Consider the following 20,243-nt stretch of genomic DNA (forward strand, 5'->3'; position numbering starts at 1 on the left):
CCCTGTCTCTCTGTTGCTGGAGACTAGCTGAGTAACTGGAGCCAACGTTAGCAATCCTAAATCCCTCCCCAGGTGCTTCAGAGGCAGACCCTCTCCCCTTTGTGTGACTTGCAACTGGCCTAGAAGCATAACCTCCCATGGGACATGCTTTCCTCTTGAAAGGGCAAGACGAAGCCCTTGAACTGAAGACGGGGCTGACAGTGTGAATTTCAGACAGGCAGACCACCAGGAAGCGGATGTTTGCAGGCTGGGGGCTGGCTGCTGGCAACTTGGCCCGCCCATCCATCAATCCATCGATCAGTGCTGCAGCAACAGACGCTGCCTGTGGCTCAGACCAGCCTTGTGCCCCTAGAGTAGGTAGGAGTCAGAAACCCAGACACCGACTTAGTGACAAGGGAACCCAGAGAGGCAAGCGGAATAAAGAAATCTAGTGGGCGTGGTGGGCTAGCATCCGTGGCAAACTGGAGAGCGCATGCCCACCCAGATTATGGAACACCAGTGCAAAGGAAGATAGTAAGGGGTACCTGACCACCGGCCTCAGTGCTGGACAGAGAAGAAGGAGAGCTGGATGAGGGAGCGCATGCTTTGTTTAAGCCAGGCAGCCGCTAGGCAGCGCCAGCCCAGTGTGACCTCACATCAGACTGTGGACCAAAAGCTGGCAGAGGGTCCTGATTTTCAAGAGACACCAACAGAGCTGACGTGGTTGGTTTTTTTTTTTTAATCGAAGTATAATGAACACACATGATATTGATTTCAGGTGTACAATATCACGATTCAACATTTGTATACATTGCAGAAGGATCACCACGCTATGTCTAGTGACCATCTGGAGAGCTGATGTTCTTAAATGCCAACTCTCCTTGCTTTTTGCTATTTTCAAATGGTCAAAAAAGAATTCTCAAATGTCGTGCAGCCTGGGCAAAAGACGTCTTTGGAATGCGTGCAGCCCGCAGGCCGCCTCTGCTGGAGGCCGTCAGAATAGCGAACCCCAGCCGCTGAATCAGCCCAGCATATTTAAGTCTGGGCGACTTTGGGCCTGGCATTGATTCCATGCTCATGAAGAGGAGACAGGCAGAAAGGGACAGAGAGGGAGGAAAAGCCCCAACCTAGACGTAACCCCTCTATCTCTCTTTTTAAAAGTCTCATGAGAGGTGTTTGGGAAAGGCTCCCAGGTGAAGAATCCTGAAATGTAGCCAGCAACTGAATTCGATCACTTCCATTATTCATGGAAGGATTGCTTCCTCTAGGGATTTGTCGTGGGAATCGTGGAGCCCGTGGCCATGTCCTCTGATACTCAAGCTATCCCTGGATGCTGCCTGCCAGTCACCCACACTGGAGCGGGCACCCACGCTGCATGGACCGGTGCGCACAACAGGAAAGCCAATCTGTGGTGAAGATAAGCCCGGAATCCATCTCCAAATCCCACGCTCTTGTGAATCTCTGGCAGAACAGATAAGAAGGAATCTCCTGCTGGCTTTAACTTCCTCTAATTAGTAAAAGTTGGAAAGAGGAATTTGCTCGGGGCTTATCTAGGCAGATTTCTTGTCTCAGGTCTTCTCCAGTGCCCCATAAATACCAACAGTATCCATGGGCCAAAAATGCATTCCTTTTCCCTCTTTAGTTTTCTCGTTTTCGACTCAGATGATTATCTATTCAAAGCCTTGTATGTGCCAGGCACTGTGCTAGTCACGGACTATAGAAAACAAGACCCCTGTGACACCTGTCCTCTCAAGCTAGTGAAAGCTTGGGCAGATAGGGAAAAAGGGAGTTCACGGGAATACAGCCCATGAGACATGTGTGGGCCTGCAAAACCTCCTCAATACATACCTTTGGTGATGTCACCATATTCTGAGGCCATAGAACCATATTATGCTGTGTAAGAGAAATCACATGGCTCTTGGAATGGACCAGGCTTCCCTTTGAATCCTGGCTCTATCACGTGCCCCATGTATCACCTTGGGCAAGTCACTTATCCTTTAGTTATCTCGTCTGTAAACTCTCAAGGGGACAGAGACCCTAAAAGTCTTTGAATACAATGCTAAGGAGTTTGGAGTCAGATTTTTTTAAGCGTGTGTGTGTGTGGTGGGGGTGAGAGGAGGGGTGAGGTGATTTTTGAATTTTGAAAACAAATTTGGAGTCACTAAGTTCTTGTGTTGGAGCCAAATTTCTCTTCCTGTAGCTTTTATGTACATTTCGGTCCTCCTCCGTCTCTTCCTCCTCCCCCCTCCCCCGCTTCCTCCTTCTCCTCTGCCTCCCCCTCCTCCTCCTCCTCTTCCTCCCTCCCCCTTCCTCCCCCCTCCTCTTCTTCCCCCTCCACCTCCCTCCCTCTTCCCCTCTCACTGATTACTACTCCTACTAGCTGTCATTTCTTGAATGACTACTATGTCAGGCACTGTGGTAAGTTCTTAACTTGTGCTTAATGGTGCTTGCCTCATAGGGTTGTGAAGATTATTACCTCCATTTTATAGCTGTGAAAACTGAAGTTCAGAGAAATCACGTAAGTTGCCCAAAGGTCACCTGGTTGGTAAGTGGAGGAGTTAATTTCTGAACCCCGGGTATCTGCAGTAGCGATGGCTGCTTGCCGAGTGCCAGCCACGCACCATGCGTGTCTGTCTCATCCCCGCCACACTGCAACCCTGTTAGATAATACTATTCTCCTTATCGTAGAGATAAATGGAATCCCCGACAGGTTCAGTGACTTTTCCAAAGTCACGCAGCTTCCCTGTAGTCTAGCTCTACACTCAAACTTTGGAAAGTTCCGCTATTTAAATGGGCGGATCTGCAAAGTTTGTACCTGGGCTCTCGGTGCTAGAGCCTAAATGCTTGATGGAGGTCAACAGACAGGCCAACTGAACAGCCACTCTTGTTTTACTTTGTTTTTTTTTTTAAGTGGAAGCTGTTTCATTTATTTATTTATTTCAGAGAGAGAGAGAGGATGAGAGAGAGAGATCAATCGCATGAGTAGGGGCAGGGAGCAGAGGGAAAGGGAGAAGCAGACTCCCTGCTGAGCAGGGAGCCCGATGTGGGGCTGATCCCAGGACCCTAGGATCATGACCTGAGCCGAAGGCAGACGCTTCATTGGCTGAGGCCCCCAGGTGCCAGTCACTCTTCTCTTAAACCCCCCCCCCCCACTTTCCTTGGGTGCCCTGGGAAAGAACTATGAGCAATTACTGAAGTGGACTTCCCATTGAAACAGCTTTCCAACAGTTCCTCAGGCATCTGCCTTTTGGCAGAGATTAGAAACCGGAGCCCGTACCCAAATCAGCCTTGTTCCCTGCCCCTCAAGTACACACACCACTCTCTCCTAGATACACTGATGCCACAAAACAAGCTGGAGAAGGGGGTTGTGCACAGGGACATTTGGCCTGACTGTCTACGGAGGAAGCCAATGGCCTCAGAAACTAGAGTCTGGGCTTGACAGGCCTCGTTACACACACACACACACACACACACACACACACACACATCATTATAAAATGTCGCTGTCTCTTGAAGCCTCTCAGCCCGGCTCCTGATTCATGCAAGATAAGCTCAGACTTGCAGGCCTGCCACCTTATTGCCACACAAAACATTAATCTTCTGGGTTTTTCCACCCTCCTGACAACACAGGGTAATCAGACAGAATTACAGCTCTGAGACATTCATGATCATAGGATTTGCACCAAATAAACTGCTCAGGCTTTGATATCGATGGCTGGCTATGGTTTTTCTTTTCCTATCTTTTTTTTTTCTGTTTCTAGAAGACCAAGGGCACCTTTCTACATTTTTGTTGCACATATATTTCTTCAAAAAGCCTCGATTCTCCATCAGCAAAAGAAATTCATTTGTACCACCGAGGGCTAGCATTTGCAGATATTGGGACAACTTGGAGCCTGGTATTAGCCCCAAGTTATAAAAGCTTCCTTCTAGGCTCTGTTTGCTGAATGTGTGGGCGTGATGGCGGGCAGGGGATGAGGATCTGATGGCAGGGGGCCTTGCCAGGCTCCGTCCCCTCTCCTTCACTGTACTGCTGTTGCTTGCCTGAAATTTCACCATGCCTGGCTGATTTCTTTGGCTCCTGGTGTGAGTCCCTGTTTGAACACACATGTCCTTGGGAGAAGCATATTCATAGGTTTCAGGGAATGAGTGTGTCTTGGCAAATGCATAGCTAGCTACGAGCAGGCTGTTTTTCTTATAATTTAATGTTTTGAAGTAAGTAGTACATTCACGTGATTCAGGATTCAAACCTATTAAGAAGGAATACATGAAGAAGGCCTGCCTCTCACCCTGTCTTCATTTTATCAAGTTCTTTGTCCACTCCTCTTGCCTCGAATAGGTAACTGCTTTTATTGACCTCGGTATTAACTCTTTAATATTTGGGCAAGTAGATGTGTGTCTTTTTTTTATATGCTCCTGCTTTCTTCCATGAAAATAGCATATGCTATATCCTTTTCTGTCCTTTGCTTTCTTCATCGTAGTATGTATCATGAAGATATTTCAGGATCAGTACAGAGACAGCTCCTTCAGTCATCTTTTTTAACAACTGCATGATACTACATTGTACACAGATATACCATAGCTTATTTACCAAGTTGCCTGTAGACAGACATTTGGGTATTTCCAACCATTCACTATTAGAAACAACACAGCAACAAATATCCCTGTCCATGAGTTGTTTCCTAAGTGTGAAAGGCTGTCTGTAAGATAGATGCCCAGAAGAGTAAATATTTTTTAAATGTTGATAGGTCTCACCCAGTTGTCCTCTACGGGGGTTGTGCCATTTTGCATTCCCAACAGCAATGCATGAGAGTGCTTATTTCCCCAAGGCTTTACAGCAACTGAGGACTGTCAGATGTTCAGATTTGGGCCAATTATATAAGAAAGGAAATAGTCTGCAAGTTTAGTTTTAATTAATGCATTAATTTAATTTAAGTTCGTTTTAATTTAGTAGAAATGTGATTGAACGCCTTTTCGTATGTTCAAGGGCTATTTGCTTTGTGTTCATTTGTTTCTTCATTAAACCTTCCACCACATTCAACAGATACTTCTTGAACACTTATTCTGTAGCAGGCGTTATGCTAGACATTTGGGATACATCGGTGAACAAAGAAGACAAAGATGTCTGCCCTGCCCCCCAGAACTTACATTCATTCATCCATTGGTTCATTCCTCCTACAAGCCTTCAAGCAGGGAGATGTGTAGATGAATAACACACCGTTCCTTCCTCAAGGTTCAATTTGGTTGGACAAGGAAAGAGTCTGTTATACTATGGTGAGGTAAATGCTAAGAGAGGTGGGTACTGAGTGTTAATGGAGCTCAAGAAAGCAGTATGTAGCTTGGACTGAAGGGGATACAAGGACCCAACTTCGAGGAAGACTGGGAGGTAACCAGGCTAAGAAAGAGGTAAAGGATAGTTCAGGCAACACAAAAGCACAGACACATGAAGACTCATGTCACATTTTAGGATTGAGGGAAAGTTCCTTATTGCTGTTAGGGGGGTAGACAAAGGTAAGGGAGGGTGGGCAGAGAAGTAGTTTTCATATTTGGTACTCGTATTTTTCATATTTGGTACTCATGAAATGGCTATTGGTTGAACGAACGAATGAATGAATGAATGAGTGAATGAATGAAGTTTGATGTAATATACTAGACTAGGGTGCTAGTTATCTACTGCTATGTAACAAATTTCCCCCAAACTTGGCAGCTTAAAATCACAAACATTCATTATCTCACACAGTTGGTAAAGGTCAGGAATCTAGGAGTAGTAGCTAGTAGCTAGTAGCTAGTAGCTAGTAGCTAATTTGGGCTCAGGCTGTAGTCAAGCTGTTGGCTGAAGCAGTCATCTCGCGAGGCTCGACTAGAGCTGGATAATCCAGTTTCAAACTCACTCGCATAGTCGTTGCTAGGCCTCAGTTCTTCATCAGATGTTGTCAATATATATCTCAGAGGAATGCCTGGCATATATTAAATACTATATAAATGCAAGCTGTAATTATTATTACCTAAAAACGATGAGGAGTTGTCAAAAGATTTTAGGCAGATGCATGACCCGATCCTTTTCTTATTTCAGAAATCTCCTCGAAGCTTTCATGTGGGGAGTGGATTGGGGAGGAGAAAACAGGAAGGAAGGGGACCCATCAGACAACTGTTTCAGGTGAGAGATGATAGTGGCCTGGATTAGCATGATGACAATGAAATTAGGAAGAAGTGGATGCATTCAGAGTATATTCTAAAAGATCTATCTACACATTGATTAGGTGTAGGTGATGAGGGAGAGGGAGATAGGGGACAGAGGAGGGAAAGCAAGGACTTTTGTGTATAGACAAACTTAACTTGAATGAGGACCATGTAGATTTGAGGTGCTCATAAGACATCCACGAGGAAATATCCACTTGGCAGTTGGATCTATGGGTGCAGAGCTCCTAAGAGAGATCTGAGCTAGAGATTTAAGAATCATCAGCATATGGGTCACTGAACCCATGGGCGTGGAAAAGATTACTCAGGGGAGAATATGTCCAATGGGAAAAGAAGGCTGCCTAAGAAAGAATCCTGATGGGTAGCAGGAGTTAAGAGACGGGTGGAGGAAGAAGTGCTTTTGGAAGGAATAGCCAGAAAGAGGAAAACCTCAGGGTGTGGTGTCATGTAAGTCAACACAATGTGTCACGAAGGAGAAGAGGAAGACTTGGAGGAAGACTTGACCATGCCAATGTTGCCTGCTGGCAGAAAAAGGTCGCAAAAGATAAGGGCTGAAAATGGTTGATCGAATTTACCAAGAAAGAGGTCATTAGTGATCTCTATGACAGTCATGTCATTGGAGTGGTTAGGCGGGGGTCCCAGCCTCTTCCTCTAGGCTCTGAGTGCACCATCATGGGATTTACAGACCTTGTTGAGTACAAGCTCCTCTTCCCAAACTGAAGCTTTGACCCCACAAGGATCAGCTTCTTAGACATGCAGATAGTGGGGTGGAATTCACTGGACTGGGGCGTTCCTTGACCAGGATGATTATCATATTGGCACCATTATCATAGATGCTAATATTTATTGTGTGTTGAGCCCTTTACATGGGTAATCTGATTGAATTCTGACACTAATCCTAGGAGGTCGGTACAATGCTACAGTGCTTATTATGTTAAGTACTTTACCTACATCAACTTCTTTATTATCCCCAGATAAGAATCTCTCTGGCCCACATCACAGTAAAGACCCAGACTGAGGTGAGTCAGGCCAGGATCAAGGAAGAAGTAAACCAAGATCCTGTTATTGGAAAACTTCTGTTGCCTCTGGGCTCCAGGAAAACTCTTCTCTGAAGCATGTAGACTAATGAAGGCATTTTCTTGGGTGGGTCTGTGGGGCAGGCCTGTCTGGAGCAGGGCCACAAGGTCCAGGAATGTTGTAGATTATCGTGTGGCAGACCATGACAGCTTACCTCGGGGGGCATCCAGGATGATGCTCATTAAACACCAGAAGGCCCCTAACCGTGGGCTTCCATTGCTCTCCTTCCTGGGTCTAGAGGGAGCCTTGGGTATCCCAGAAACCCAACTCTGTGAAGACCTAAGCCCCCATAGGTTAGGAAGCCTCGAGAGCACATTGCCATTTTACATTGTAGCAGCATGGAGACTGTGATAATCACAGCTCTTCTATTAAGATCTCCAGGCACGCACAGGTGTGCACACGCCAGGCAGAGGGCACATCTGCTTAGAGCTTTCATTGCCCTCGGTATCTCTCCTGTGGCACTCAGCCCATTAAATCACAGGCAGATAGGAGCAGCTCATCCCCTCCACCAGACCGTGAATTTCTCAGTGGTAGGGATGAGATTTTGTTCACGTGGTGCCTCCCATGGCTTCTCTGCTTCTGGCACGGTGCTAGGCTCCTAGATGTCCCTGACGCGTATTTGTCAAATTCAGGAATAAGAGAACAAATGAATTTTTCCCGGGGCCGGTCCTTGTTGCAGCTTAACTCTTAATTATATTCACAACCAGACTAACCTCCCTAACCAGCAGAGCGGCTGTTGCTTTTTGTAAGGCAAGAATAACAAACAATGAGGATGGGAGGGCTAGATGAAGTTGATTCCATTCAACGCGTATTTAGTAAGCCTGTTGTGAACCGAGTACCATGTCATGTGCCCTCTCAGAACAGACATGAACCTATGTCATTCAAAGGTTTTAAAAGTTAATATTTTACACAGGGGCGCCGGCGTGGGTTTAGTCGGTGAAGTGTCTGACTCTTGTTCTCAGCTCAGGTCTTGATCTCAGGGTTGTGGGTTCAAGCCCCATGCTGGGCTCCGTGCTGGGCCGTGGAGTCTACTTAAAAAAATTAATATTTTACACACACAAAAAGGTATAAGCAGTAACATGACAAGATCCCACCTACTCATGACCCAGCTTCAAAATCAAGACATAAGCAGTGTGTACAATCTGAAAGATTCAGAGTCAAGAGGCTTTTTTCTTTTTTTTAAGTTTGGCGTCAGAATTCCTTCGGTGCCAAAACCTAATCTGAACTGACTTGAGGCTATTTTCTAGTCTTTGTCTATCCCACTAAGTGTGACAGATCATACATTTTGCTGCAGGAATGTTAACATGTTGGATTATGGAGTGTTGCCCCAGACCACACTCAGTATGTTACCTACGGTCTAGCATGATTCGTATTACCATTCTAAAATCCCAACAATTCTGAATTCTCAAACACGCGTGGTCACAAGGTATATAGGTAAGGCATGTTAAGTCTGTGGTCTATTGGGCCACAATTTGGGGTTTGGTTACTGAACAGTGTTTCCCAATGTTCCCCAAAGGAAAGAAGGAAGGGAGGGGTCATGGAAACTGGGTCGGAGGCCAAGAGTGTCTGATGCGCTTCCTAATCCTCCTCAGCTCCTCAGATCGCAGCCCCGCACTATTCCCCTTGAGCTCTGCCTTTCTTTCAGCCTCTGGCTTGCCTAACTCAGTGACAGCCTCATCTTACACAAACTTCTTACGCCAACATTTCTATACTTGTCTCACACCCTCCTCATCCCCGGGCTCTATGCCTTCCTCTCCCGGTCTCTAGCCCAGCTTTTCCCTCTCAGTTTTGAGATGCCCTGTTACTCACCTGCCCCCTCCATCTTTCTGCTGTTGACTGGCCTTGGCCCCTTGTCTGCTGGATCACCAACTCCAGACCCATGATTTCTTCCCATCAATCTTTGCTGCAGCTCTTTCTCTGTGGCACCAATGTGTTTCTCATCTATGTATTTCTCTCCCCCGCCAACTTCCAGTTTACTTCTAAAATAGGCATACGTAAGTTAAAAATTAAGCCAGTTTAAAGAAAAATATCCCAAAAAGTATATAGTAGGGGCACCTGGGTGGCTCAGTGGGTTAAACGTCTGTCTTCAGCTCAGGTCATGATCCCAGGGTCCTGGGATCGAGCCCTAAATCGGGCTCCTTGCTCAGTGGGAAGCCTGCTTCTCCCTCTCCCTTTGCCTGCTGCTCCCCCTGCTTGTGCTCTCTTTCTCTCTCGATCAAGTAAATAATTAATAAATAAAAATCTTAAAAACAAAACAAAAGATTATATAGTAATATGCTATGATATGGCTGAAATTCGTGAGGGCAGTACTCAAATGATTGTGGAAAACTTGATCAATAAACCTTTTTTGAATGAAGGATTTTTTTGAATGATGAGCCATCTAGTGGCGAATGGAGGATGGCAACTCCTTCTGGTCTGAGAAAATACGGTGGATCTTTAAAAAGAAAAGGGGGTTCAACCCTCAATCACCCTAACAGGTCCAAAGCACTATCCTACAAAAATGTGTGTACAGCCAAGGTCAAGTCCCAGCTGGAACATAGTCAGAGGTGATGTGTGACTTTAGCTTGGCAATTTTGAGGGATATAGTATCTGTGTACACGCATATGTTCACGTTTATGTATACACATCCCAGACGTCTTGATGGCCGAATTCAGAAATTCCACAAATGCTCTTTACAGACATCCCAAGGGCCTCTTCACCAGGGCAATGTAAGTCACTGCCTGGTATCATACTTTTACTCTGGGGGCCACATTAACAGAGAATTAATGATGTGCAAGGGAGGAAACTGCTGTCTGAGAAGGAGATGACTTTCGAATTGGATCTCTCAATTTCAGAAATAAAGTCTCCAAAATACCCAAGTCAAGCCATTTTCACTGGGAGTCACTTATTCATCCAACTAACATTTATTGAGCCGCCAAATAGCATCTTACGACTATTCCAGACTGTTAATACACACCTGCATTTTTACTAGAAGAAACATATCACCTAATCAAGAAATATAGACATTATAGCTGGGCACATTCCAGATATAGGGAGCTCCAGGAAACCTCAAAGCACACTCCCTCCCGTGCGCTTCTCTCCAGGTCCACTAAGGTAGAAATTTTAGCTAGAGCAACTACTAGATATGTAAATTCTCAGATAACCTTCAGCAAGTATTGCTTATTGAATTAATAAAGCCTCTGAGGCTTACAGCTAGCTACTGTTTACCAGGAAAAATAATATATGTAAATAAGTACTTGAAGAACTTCAAAAAGGTTCTGCCTTTAGAGTGACCAACCATCCCAATTTTCCCAGGACTGTCTTGGTTTCAGCACTAAAACTCACACATTCCAGGGAAATGTGTCAGTCCTGGGCAAACAAGTCCAGTTGGCCACTCTAGTTCCCTTAGAATCTTCAGAGGATTGATTCTGAGCAAAGGATCTGCTCTCCGAGCAACCCTGAAAAGAGTAGTAATTTAAACTGCGTTCAAGTGCTTGCTAAAAGCTCTTTACTTAGGTATCACATTCAAAACATCCTTATGAGGCAAATACTGTTATTATCCCCACTTTACAGATGAGGCACAAAGGCAAAAAACTTAAAACTCGCCTGAGATGACTTAGCTAGCAAGCCTGCCTTCAGCTCAGGTCATGAGCCCAGGGGCCTGGGATCGAGTCCCACATCGGGCTCCCTGCTCAGTGGGGAGCCTGCTTCTCCCTCCCCCGCTGCCTGCTGCTCCCCCTACTTCTGCTCCCTTTCTGGGTCAAATAAATAATTAATAAATAAAAATCTTACAAACAAAACAAAAGAGTGTATAGTAACATGCTGTCGACAGGTCTTGGTCCCTTGTCTCCTGGACCACCACCTCCAGACCCATGAATTTTTCCCATCAGTCTTTGCTGCAGCTCTCTCTGGCACCAATGTGTTTCTCATCTATGTATATCTCTCTCCTCCCCCCACCAACTTCCAGTTTACTTCTAAAATAGGCATACATAAGTTAAAAATTAAGCCAGTTTAAAGAAAATATCCAAAAGAGTATATAGTAGGGGTGGCTGGGGGGCTCAGTGGGTTAAGCATCTGCTTTCAGCTCAGTTTGTGATCCCATGGGCCTGGGATCGAGCCCCACATCGGGCTCCTTGCTCAGCGGGGAGCCTGCTTTTCCCTCTTCCTCTGCCCCACATCGGGCAGGATTTGAACCCAGACCAGTACAGCACTGAATCCCGTATCCTTAAACAAAATGCCACACTCAAACAGATCACTCAGTCACAGCCCCTTGTAGGCTGTCAGACTCCACCCCACCTCCCAAGTCATTCAATAAGGGAAATCGGGAATTATCAAAGATCTTGAAATTTCCTTAAAACATTTTGGCAAAAAACTTTCAAGATCTTAGAAGGTTAGACAGGTATTTTTGCAAAGCATGATTTTCCATCAGTTGGATTCTAAGCCACTTGAGGTTCCTACTTAAAAGACCTACTAAATCAAAGTGTCTAGAGATCTATGCTTTTTTTTTAATTGAAGGATAGTTGACATGAAATTTTATATTAGTTTTATGTATACAACAGAATGATTTGATAATTCTATACATTATAAAATGCTTTCCAGGATAAGTACAGTTACCATCTGCCACCATACAAAGTTGTTACAGTATTATTGGCTTGTACTTTCTTTTCTGTACTTTTCATGAGGGTCTATGCTTTTTTAAAAGATTTTGTCTATTTGTCAGACAGAAAGAGCACGCACATGCACAAACAGGGAGAGCCGCAGGCAGAGGGAGAAGCGGGCTCCCTGTGAGTAAGGAGCCCAGTGCTGGACTCAATCCCAGGACCCTGGGATCATGACCTGAGCCGAATGCCAATGTTTAACTGACTGAGCCACCCAGGCATCCCCATGAGGGTCTACGCTTTAAACAAGTTCCCAAATTGACCCAGGTGCATGGTAGTTTGAGAACTGCTGGGCTAGAAGGTTCTGAAGAGATCAGCCAAGATCTAAGAAATTCACTCTAACCAGTTCCTCGATTCTTATGTTCTGTCACCCCACCTAATGTGAATACACCCCGAGTTCCATTATTATGTCCTCTGTCTGACCTTCTCTCTCTCTCCTCTCTTCCTCAGAGACCTCCCTGATCACCTCTGCCTACTACATTATATGAGGAGCCAGACCTAAGTACCACTTCCGGTCTATACATAGAATGGAATATTATTCTGCCTTAAAAAGGAAGGAAATCTTGGGGCACCCGGGGGGCACCGTCAGTTAAGCATCCAACTCTTGGTTTCAACTCAGGTTGTGATCTCAGGGCCATGAAATTAAGTACCACATGGATCTCTGCACTCAGCATGGAGTCTGCTTAAGACTCTCTCTCCCTTGGCCTCTGCCTCTCCCCCGCTAAAATAAATAAATAAATCTTTTTTTTAAAAAAGGAAAGAAATCTTGTCACAACTACAACATGGGTGAAACTCAAGGACATTATGCAAAGTCATATAAGCCAGTTACCAAAGAACAAATGTATGAATCCACTCATAGGCAGTATCTAAAGCAGTCAAAATCATAGAACTAGAAAACAGAAAGGTGGTTGCCAAGGGCTGGGGAAAGGTAAGAGAGGATGGAACTAATGTTTCATGGGTAAGGAGTTCTCAGTGTTGCAAGGTGAAAAAGTCCTCGAGATCTATTACACAAAAGTGTGAATGTACTTAACACTACTGAACTATACACATAAAAATGGTTAAGATGGTAAATTTAATACTATGTAGTTTTTCCGCAATAAGTAAAAAAGAAAAGCACAGTTCTAAACACCAGCCCAGAACTATTGAATCAAAATTTCAAGGGCTGGAGCTGTGAATATGCATTTTTAACAAATTCCCCCATGTGATTTTTATCTCCTTTAAATTTTGAGAACCACCAACAAAAACGTATAGTAAATCCTTCCTCTCTTCACTACAACGAATTTGATATCATGATTTTAGCTTCCCCTTTTCTTTTTTTTTTTTTTAAGATTTTATTTATTTATTTGACAGCAAGAGATTACAAGCAGGGGGAGTGGCAGGCAGAAGGAGAGGGAAAAGCATGCTCTCTGCTGAGCAGGGAGCCCAACATGGGCCTTGAGCCCAGGACCCTGGGATCATGACCTGAGCTGAAAGCAGATGCTTAACCGACCGAGCCACCCAGGTGCCCCTCAGCTTCCCCTTTTCCCCAAGAATATTTATGTGCACTTTCACTTGCTGCCAGCCAGTGTGCTTAGAGAATGTAAATCCATTTTATTATTAGCCAAAGCAGAAAAGAATCCAGAAGGTAAATGTGCTGCAAAAGAAGGTCATCCAGTCCGTTTCCAAGCCAAACAGAGTTGACTTTGGATCCAGCACAGTTGTGGATTACCCATGACTTTGCTCTTCTCCATTAGAGTAATTGAAAGCTGGCTATGTGTATGCTTACAGAAATTATTATTTTAAATTGTTCACATTCGATAAATCTCAGCCTCTGGTGCTGCGTGTAAGAAATGGTGGTGAGCATATTAATGAGCACTTTCATGAGAATGAGATTTTATTACTGCTAAACAACCGTGAAGGCTCCTGTTTTCATTGTCACTAATTAGGAGCTGCTGAGAGGGGGCTTGCATGATTCAAGGTCAGTGTTAGGTGAGGGATAAGAACATTAGCTCACATTTACTGGACGCTTACCATGTGTTGGGCACTAGGCTCAATTCTGTCCTCGGAGGATCTCATTTAACCCTTAACCTTGGCCCACAAATTGATGTGATTATTAACCTCTTTGCAGAAATGGAGGCTCAGAGAGCCTCAGCAATTTGCTGAAGACCACTTTCTGGCTTTCCAGCCCATCCTCTTAACCATGACACTATGGCCTTCTTGCACATAGTCTGCCTCTTTCCACAATTCCTACTCACTGGTAGTTTTTGTCCCAGACCAATAGTGTTATCAGATGAAGGGCATTAGATAAGGAGCTTTTGTTAGCTGCTTGGAAGTTGACTTTTCACCTTTTCTCCAGTACCTGGGCTTTGTTCTTAACACAAGTACACCCTAATACCTAAGCCTCTGTTTTCTTACCTGCCCTGCCCTGTGCCTCAATTCCTAAGGCTAGAAACCTGTCTTTCTCTTACCAATCCTTCCATGACTCTCCAATTTCCCTCTTTTCTTGGATGTGCTTGCTCACCTGCTTGGACATTTCTAGATTCCTTGCTGTTGCTCTACTCAGGATATGCATGCTTTATTACCTTAACTGCACCTCTCTGGTACTGACTTCATAGATTCATAGAAAATTAAACTAAGTTTTAAAATTAAACTACCGTTGGAATCACAGCCCACAAAAGTAAGCTAAGACCTCTGTGCTAAACCAAACAGGGTAACTGCTTGACAAAGTAAAAGATTTACAGAAGACTCAGAGTCTCCCAACATAGGAGACAAAATGTTCAGGATGTAATTGAAAAATCACCTATCATACCAAGAACCAAGAAAACCATAACTTGAATTAGAAAAGACAATTAACTGACAACAACACTGAGATTAATCAGATGTTGAAATTATGTGACATGGAGTTTAGCACAGCCAGCATACAAATGCTTCAGCAATGCAAATTCTCCTGAAACAAACAAAAAAGGAGAAAATCATGGCAAAGAAACAGAAGTCACAAAAAGAGTCCAATGGAAATCATAGGAGTTAAAAATATATAGCCAAAATGAAAAACTCATTGGATAGATTCAACAGTAGAGTAGAGATGACAGAGGATGTAATCAATGAACCTGAGGACAAATCAATAGATTTTCCCATTCTGAATAACAGAGAGGACACAGACTGAAAAAAAAAAAAAAAAGCAGTTCCTCAGGGACCTGTGGATTCGGATCATCAGAGTCCCAGAAAGAGAAGAGAAGAGATTGGGGCTGAAAGAAAATATGATGACTGAAAACTCCCCAAATTTGGCAAAAGATGCAAACCTACAGATTCAAGGCACTGAGAAAACCCTAAATGGGATACATCCAAAGAACTCGATGCCAAGAAACAGCATCATTAAACTTTTGAAACTGAAGGCAAAGAAGAAATCTTGAAAGCAGCCAGGAAAAACAATGCATCGCCTACAGGAGAACACCGGTTCAAATTACAGCAGATCCCAACTGAAACCATGAGGATGGGAATGAAGGGACACATTTTTCAAGTGCTGAGAGAAAAATGTCAACTGCGAATTCTATATGGGCAAAAATATTCTTCAAGAATGAAGGAGACATGAAAGCAATTTCAGATGAAAGATAGGCAAAATAACTTTTCACTAGCAGACCTACTCTTAAATAATAGCTAAAAAAAGTTCTTTAAACAGAAAAAGATTATAAAAAAAAGGAATCTTGGAGCATCAGGAAGAAGAAACAGCGGCTAGAGCAGACATAAGGGCACATATAACTGATTATCACTTTCCTCGTGAGTTTTAGAAATCATATTTGGTGGTTGAAACAAAAATTATAATACCATCTGATACTGAAGAGAATGCCAATTAAAAGAAAGGAAGGTGGAGAGGGGCGCCTGGGAGGCTCAGTCTGTTAAGTGTCTGACTCTTGATTTCGGCTCAGGTCACGATCTCAGTGTTGTGAGATTGAGACCCCCCCCCCCGAAATCTGCACTGGGCATGGAGCCTGCTTAAGATTCTCTCTCTCCCTCTCCCGTTGTCCCTCCCCCATTCTCTAAAACAAACAGACCAAAAAAGAAAGAAAGAAGAAAAGAAAGAAAGAAAGAAAGAAAGAAAGAAAGAAAGAAAGAAAGAAAGAAAGAAAGAAAGAAAAAAGAACGTGAAGGAACCTAGTCATGTGTGGCAGAGAACGCTCATCAAAATCTATTTGCCCCTTCCTCTATAATAATAGCATTGTGCCTGCAATATGGCTGTCCAGCTAAGAACTCCCTTTCCTAGCCCTAAATCCTTTTGCAGTTAGAGCAGTGGTGTGACTAAGTTTTCACCAGTGGCATGTGAGTGGAAGTGATGTGTGCTGCTTTCAGGCCTGAGCTAAGCAGAGGCAAGATTATCCAAGGTCTAGTAATTCATGGGAAGAGTGTGGATTTTATAATATTGCTGGTGGGAGTATGCTGGAAAACAATTTGGCAATTTCTTTAAAAACTAAACGTGTTCTTATAATAAGACCTAGCAATCGCACCTCTTAAGCATTTATCCCATAGAAATGAAAACTTATATTTACACAGGACCTACACGTGACTGTTTAGAAATAACACAAATGCTTTTTGATGGTTGAATGGATCCACTGAGGCAAATCCATACCACGGAATACAACTCAGCAATAAAAAGGAACAAATTATGGATACATGTGACAGCCTGGATGAGTCTCCAGAAAATCATGCTGAATGGAAAGAGCCCACTCCCAAAAATGACATGCTGTCTGATGCCATGTAAACGTTTTTGAAATGACAAAATTACAGAAACAGAGATCAGTGGTTGCCCAGAGAGAGTTAAGGAAGTGAAGAAAGGGAAGTGATTATGGTCATAAAATGTCAACACAAGGGATCCTTGTAATAATGGCACTGTTCAGCATCTTGATTGACTGTGGTGGAGGATACATGTGTGAACTTACACAGGTAACTAAACACACACACACACACACACACACAAATACAAGTAAAACTGGAGAAATCTGAATACTATTAGTGGATTGTTTCAATGTCAATAAGCTCATCATGATATTATAGTTTGCAAAATTTTACCGTTGGGGAAACTGGGCAAAGTATAGAGGGATCTCTATTATTTTTAAAACTGCATGTGATTCTGTAATTATCTCAATAAAAAGCACATTAAAAAAAAAAAGGCTTGCATTTCCAGGGGCCCCTGGGTGGCTCGGTCAGTTGAGCATCCAACTGGGTTTTGGCTCAGGTCATGATCTCATGGGTCGTGAGATGGAGCCCCGCATTGGGCTCCATGCTCAGTGGGGAGTCTGCTTCTCTCCTTTTCCCTCTCCCTCCACCCCTCTACATGCTCTCTCTCTCTCAAATAACTAAATCTTTTTTAAAATCTTTTTAAAAATTTAGAAGGCCAGTATTTCTGAAGCTTAGTGGATAAAAACTTAGTGGAAGCCATTGGAGGGGAGTCATATGAACTGATTTATATTTGAACAAATCATTGTGGTTGCTGTGTGGAGAGTAAAGAGTAGACACAGGGAGACCAGGTAGGAGATCACTGTGGTAGACCAGTATTTCTTCCTTTCTATCTACCGTTGTAACAAGAGACTCTGGTAGCTTGGATTGGAAATGAGTGAAGATGGAGAGAAGTGGATGGATTCAGGATATTGTTTTGGAGGTAGAGGTGACAGAGAAGTTCATAGCTGAATGGATGGTTATGAAGTTCTCAGTCCAGAGGATTTTCCAGAATGGGTTCAATTCTACTGTCTGTTATTTTAGCTTTTCGATTACAATGTCTTCTCAGTAGCTTGGTCTTCCTGCTATGTATGGGACAGAACAATAAAACTGCTTGAAGAACGTGATCCAACTCTCCTAGCATGGGCTGAGTTTTAGGGTCTGCCTTGGCTTCCCTAGGATAGATGATCTAAAGACAAGAGGTGTTGGGCTCCTGATAGCTGTGTTCCAAGGCCTGCAAGGGGTAGTTGGTCATTAATGGCTCTCATTTCCACACTGGGAAGTTGGCTTTGACTAGCACCAACTTTCTGGAGATAGGTATAAAGGTGGCAGTCATGACGCCTGTATCCTCCCTGGGCAGGATGGCATATATCAGGTTTTGGTTTTGAGAGTGTAGGTTCTAGCTGGGTTGAGATTCACCAAGACTGGAGTATAGGTGAGGAGTCTTTTTGGAGGCTGGAATGTGATAACTGGTCACTAGGCAAATAGCTTCCCTCTTTTTAGATGAGTAATTAGTGTTATCTGGGTGAGAAAGACAGCATGAATCAGCGGGACAGTTTCTGGAAAACCTGAGAATCGCCGGACAACTTTAATCATCCTGAAAGCCTCCAAGTCTAGGATCTTGTTTGGCACCATGCTTGTTTTTTTAAGAAATTTCACTTGCACACTTAGGCATTTTTTCCCAAATGGCCCAGAAGTGGTTCTATCAGACTTAGTCCAGCTTGATTTGAGGCCAGATTAGGAGATAGATACCAAAAAGTCTGCATGGATGACTACTACTTTGTTCAGTAATTCATACAAAGGGCAAAGGTCCTTTCACTGATGACTATGTTAATTAGGTTAAGTCTTGGCTCCGTTAGCAGAAGGATCCAACAACAGTTCAGTGGCCTCAAGAAATTGATCTCTCTCTCGAATAACAATGAGGGTGAGTTCAAGTTTGCAGGGACACTGTTCCATGTGGTCACTCAGGGACCTAGGTTCAATCTATTTAATTTCTCCATCACCCCCTTGAACCTTGGCCCTAGTAGGAGAGTTGCAGCCAGGTCAGGTGTCCCTGTGTGGATTAGCTCATGGGAGGGGAACGATCACAGAGAAGCACTTGGCAAGATTTTATAGGCCAGGCCCGGAAGCGGTATGCATCACTTCCGCTCATATGCCATTGGCGACAACGCAGTCCCACCATTGCTGTAATTGCAAAGGGGTTTCGGGCTAGGAAGGGAATTCCTAGCCGTGGAGCCATGTCCCAGCTACAATTCTATCATCACAGAGGAAGAGAATAGATTTTGATGGGCAGCCTCTGCCACATACGGTTATGTGTATATACCCTTGCCAAGGTGCCATTTCTACATTCTCAGCTTTTCCCAACCTAGGGTGCAGGAATCAGTAATTCACGTGTCTTTAGGAGCCAGGCAGGCAAAATAGTGAAACAGCCTTAATTGACTGGAGAGCTTGTGACCTATATCAAAGAAGTTGTCCCACTTAGCTCTAGCCAATTGTTGCCAGCTGGGCTTGCAGGCTCAGGGATGCTGGCACCCTAATAAGGCATCCACTGGGGTCCCCTCATGCACAAGTGGGCTTCGGTCAGATGTATAGGAGAGGTGCTGAACTAAAGCTTGGAGCAGGAGATTTCCCTAGGCTCCTGAGTGTACCCAGAATGTAGGACAAGACTTAGATATTTTCTTTCCTCTTAGCACATTCCACACACACCCTGAGCTATTCTTTTTTTTTTAAGATTTTATTTATTTATTTGTCAGAGAGAGAGAGCGTGCGTGCACAAGCAAGGGGAGTGGCAGGCAGAGGGAGAAACAGGCTCCCCACTGAGCAGGGACCCCAATGTGGGACTTGATCCCAGGACTTGGGATCATGACCTGAGCCAAAGGCAGATGCTTCACCGACTGAGCCACCCAGGTGTCCCATCCCTGAGCTATTATCATAAGGCACCCGAATTTGCAGAATTAAAGATGGTGCTCCCACAGGCTGAGTGCATTCTGACTGCGTGGCCTACTGTATTGGGCTAGTAGTAGCCTATACGGTATCTTTAGAAATTAGAAATCTCTTTTGTTGTTGTTCGTAAACAATTTATTACAAGAACTTCCATCCAGTTATCAACAAGATACTTTGCAGCACTATGTCTAAGAAATAATGTTTATATACAGTCACTTACGCCTTTATTTTATAATGAAAATAACCTAGTCTGAACATCTTCAGAAAAGGAAATTCCATATTATTTTAGTAAAGTTATTCAGTATTGAATTATCACTGCAATCTGCACATTTCTCCCTATCTGACCATTATTCGGCTATTTAAGGTGTTTTAACTTGTACTACCCTCAAGCGACATGGAGATTTCTAAATGAGGATTTTGGGCAGACAGATTCAAAAAAGAGGTCAGCCTCCTGGTAGTTGCAGCCCTGTGTGGGGCACAAGCCTTGATGAGGAGAGGACAGGCAAAATTTCAGTCTCAAACCCCCTAAGCCTGGCCCCTTAAGGCTGGCACAAACCCTTGCCACCCTGCTGCCTGACCTAGTGGAAGCCTAGCTGTCCTGCCTCCTGTCGTTGCCGCTCTGCAGACACCAGGGGGCGGCCAACTACTTAAATTCTGTCTTCCCCTGGGCCTCCAAGGGAGCGTCTGCCGAGGTGGCCAGGAGAGGGGGCGGGGGCGGGGGGGGGG

The sequence above is a fragment of the Ursus maritimus genome, assembly GCF_017311325.1.
Source record: "Ursus maritimus isolate PB19 chromosome X unlocalized genomic scaffold, ASM1731132v1 scaffold_X1, whole genome shotgun sequence".
Lineage (NCBI taxonomy): Eukaryota > Metazoa > Chordata > Mammalia > Carnivora > Ursidae > Ursus > Ursus maritimus.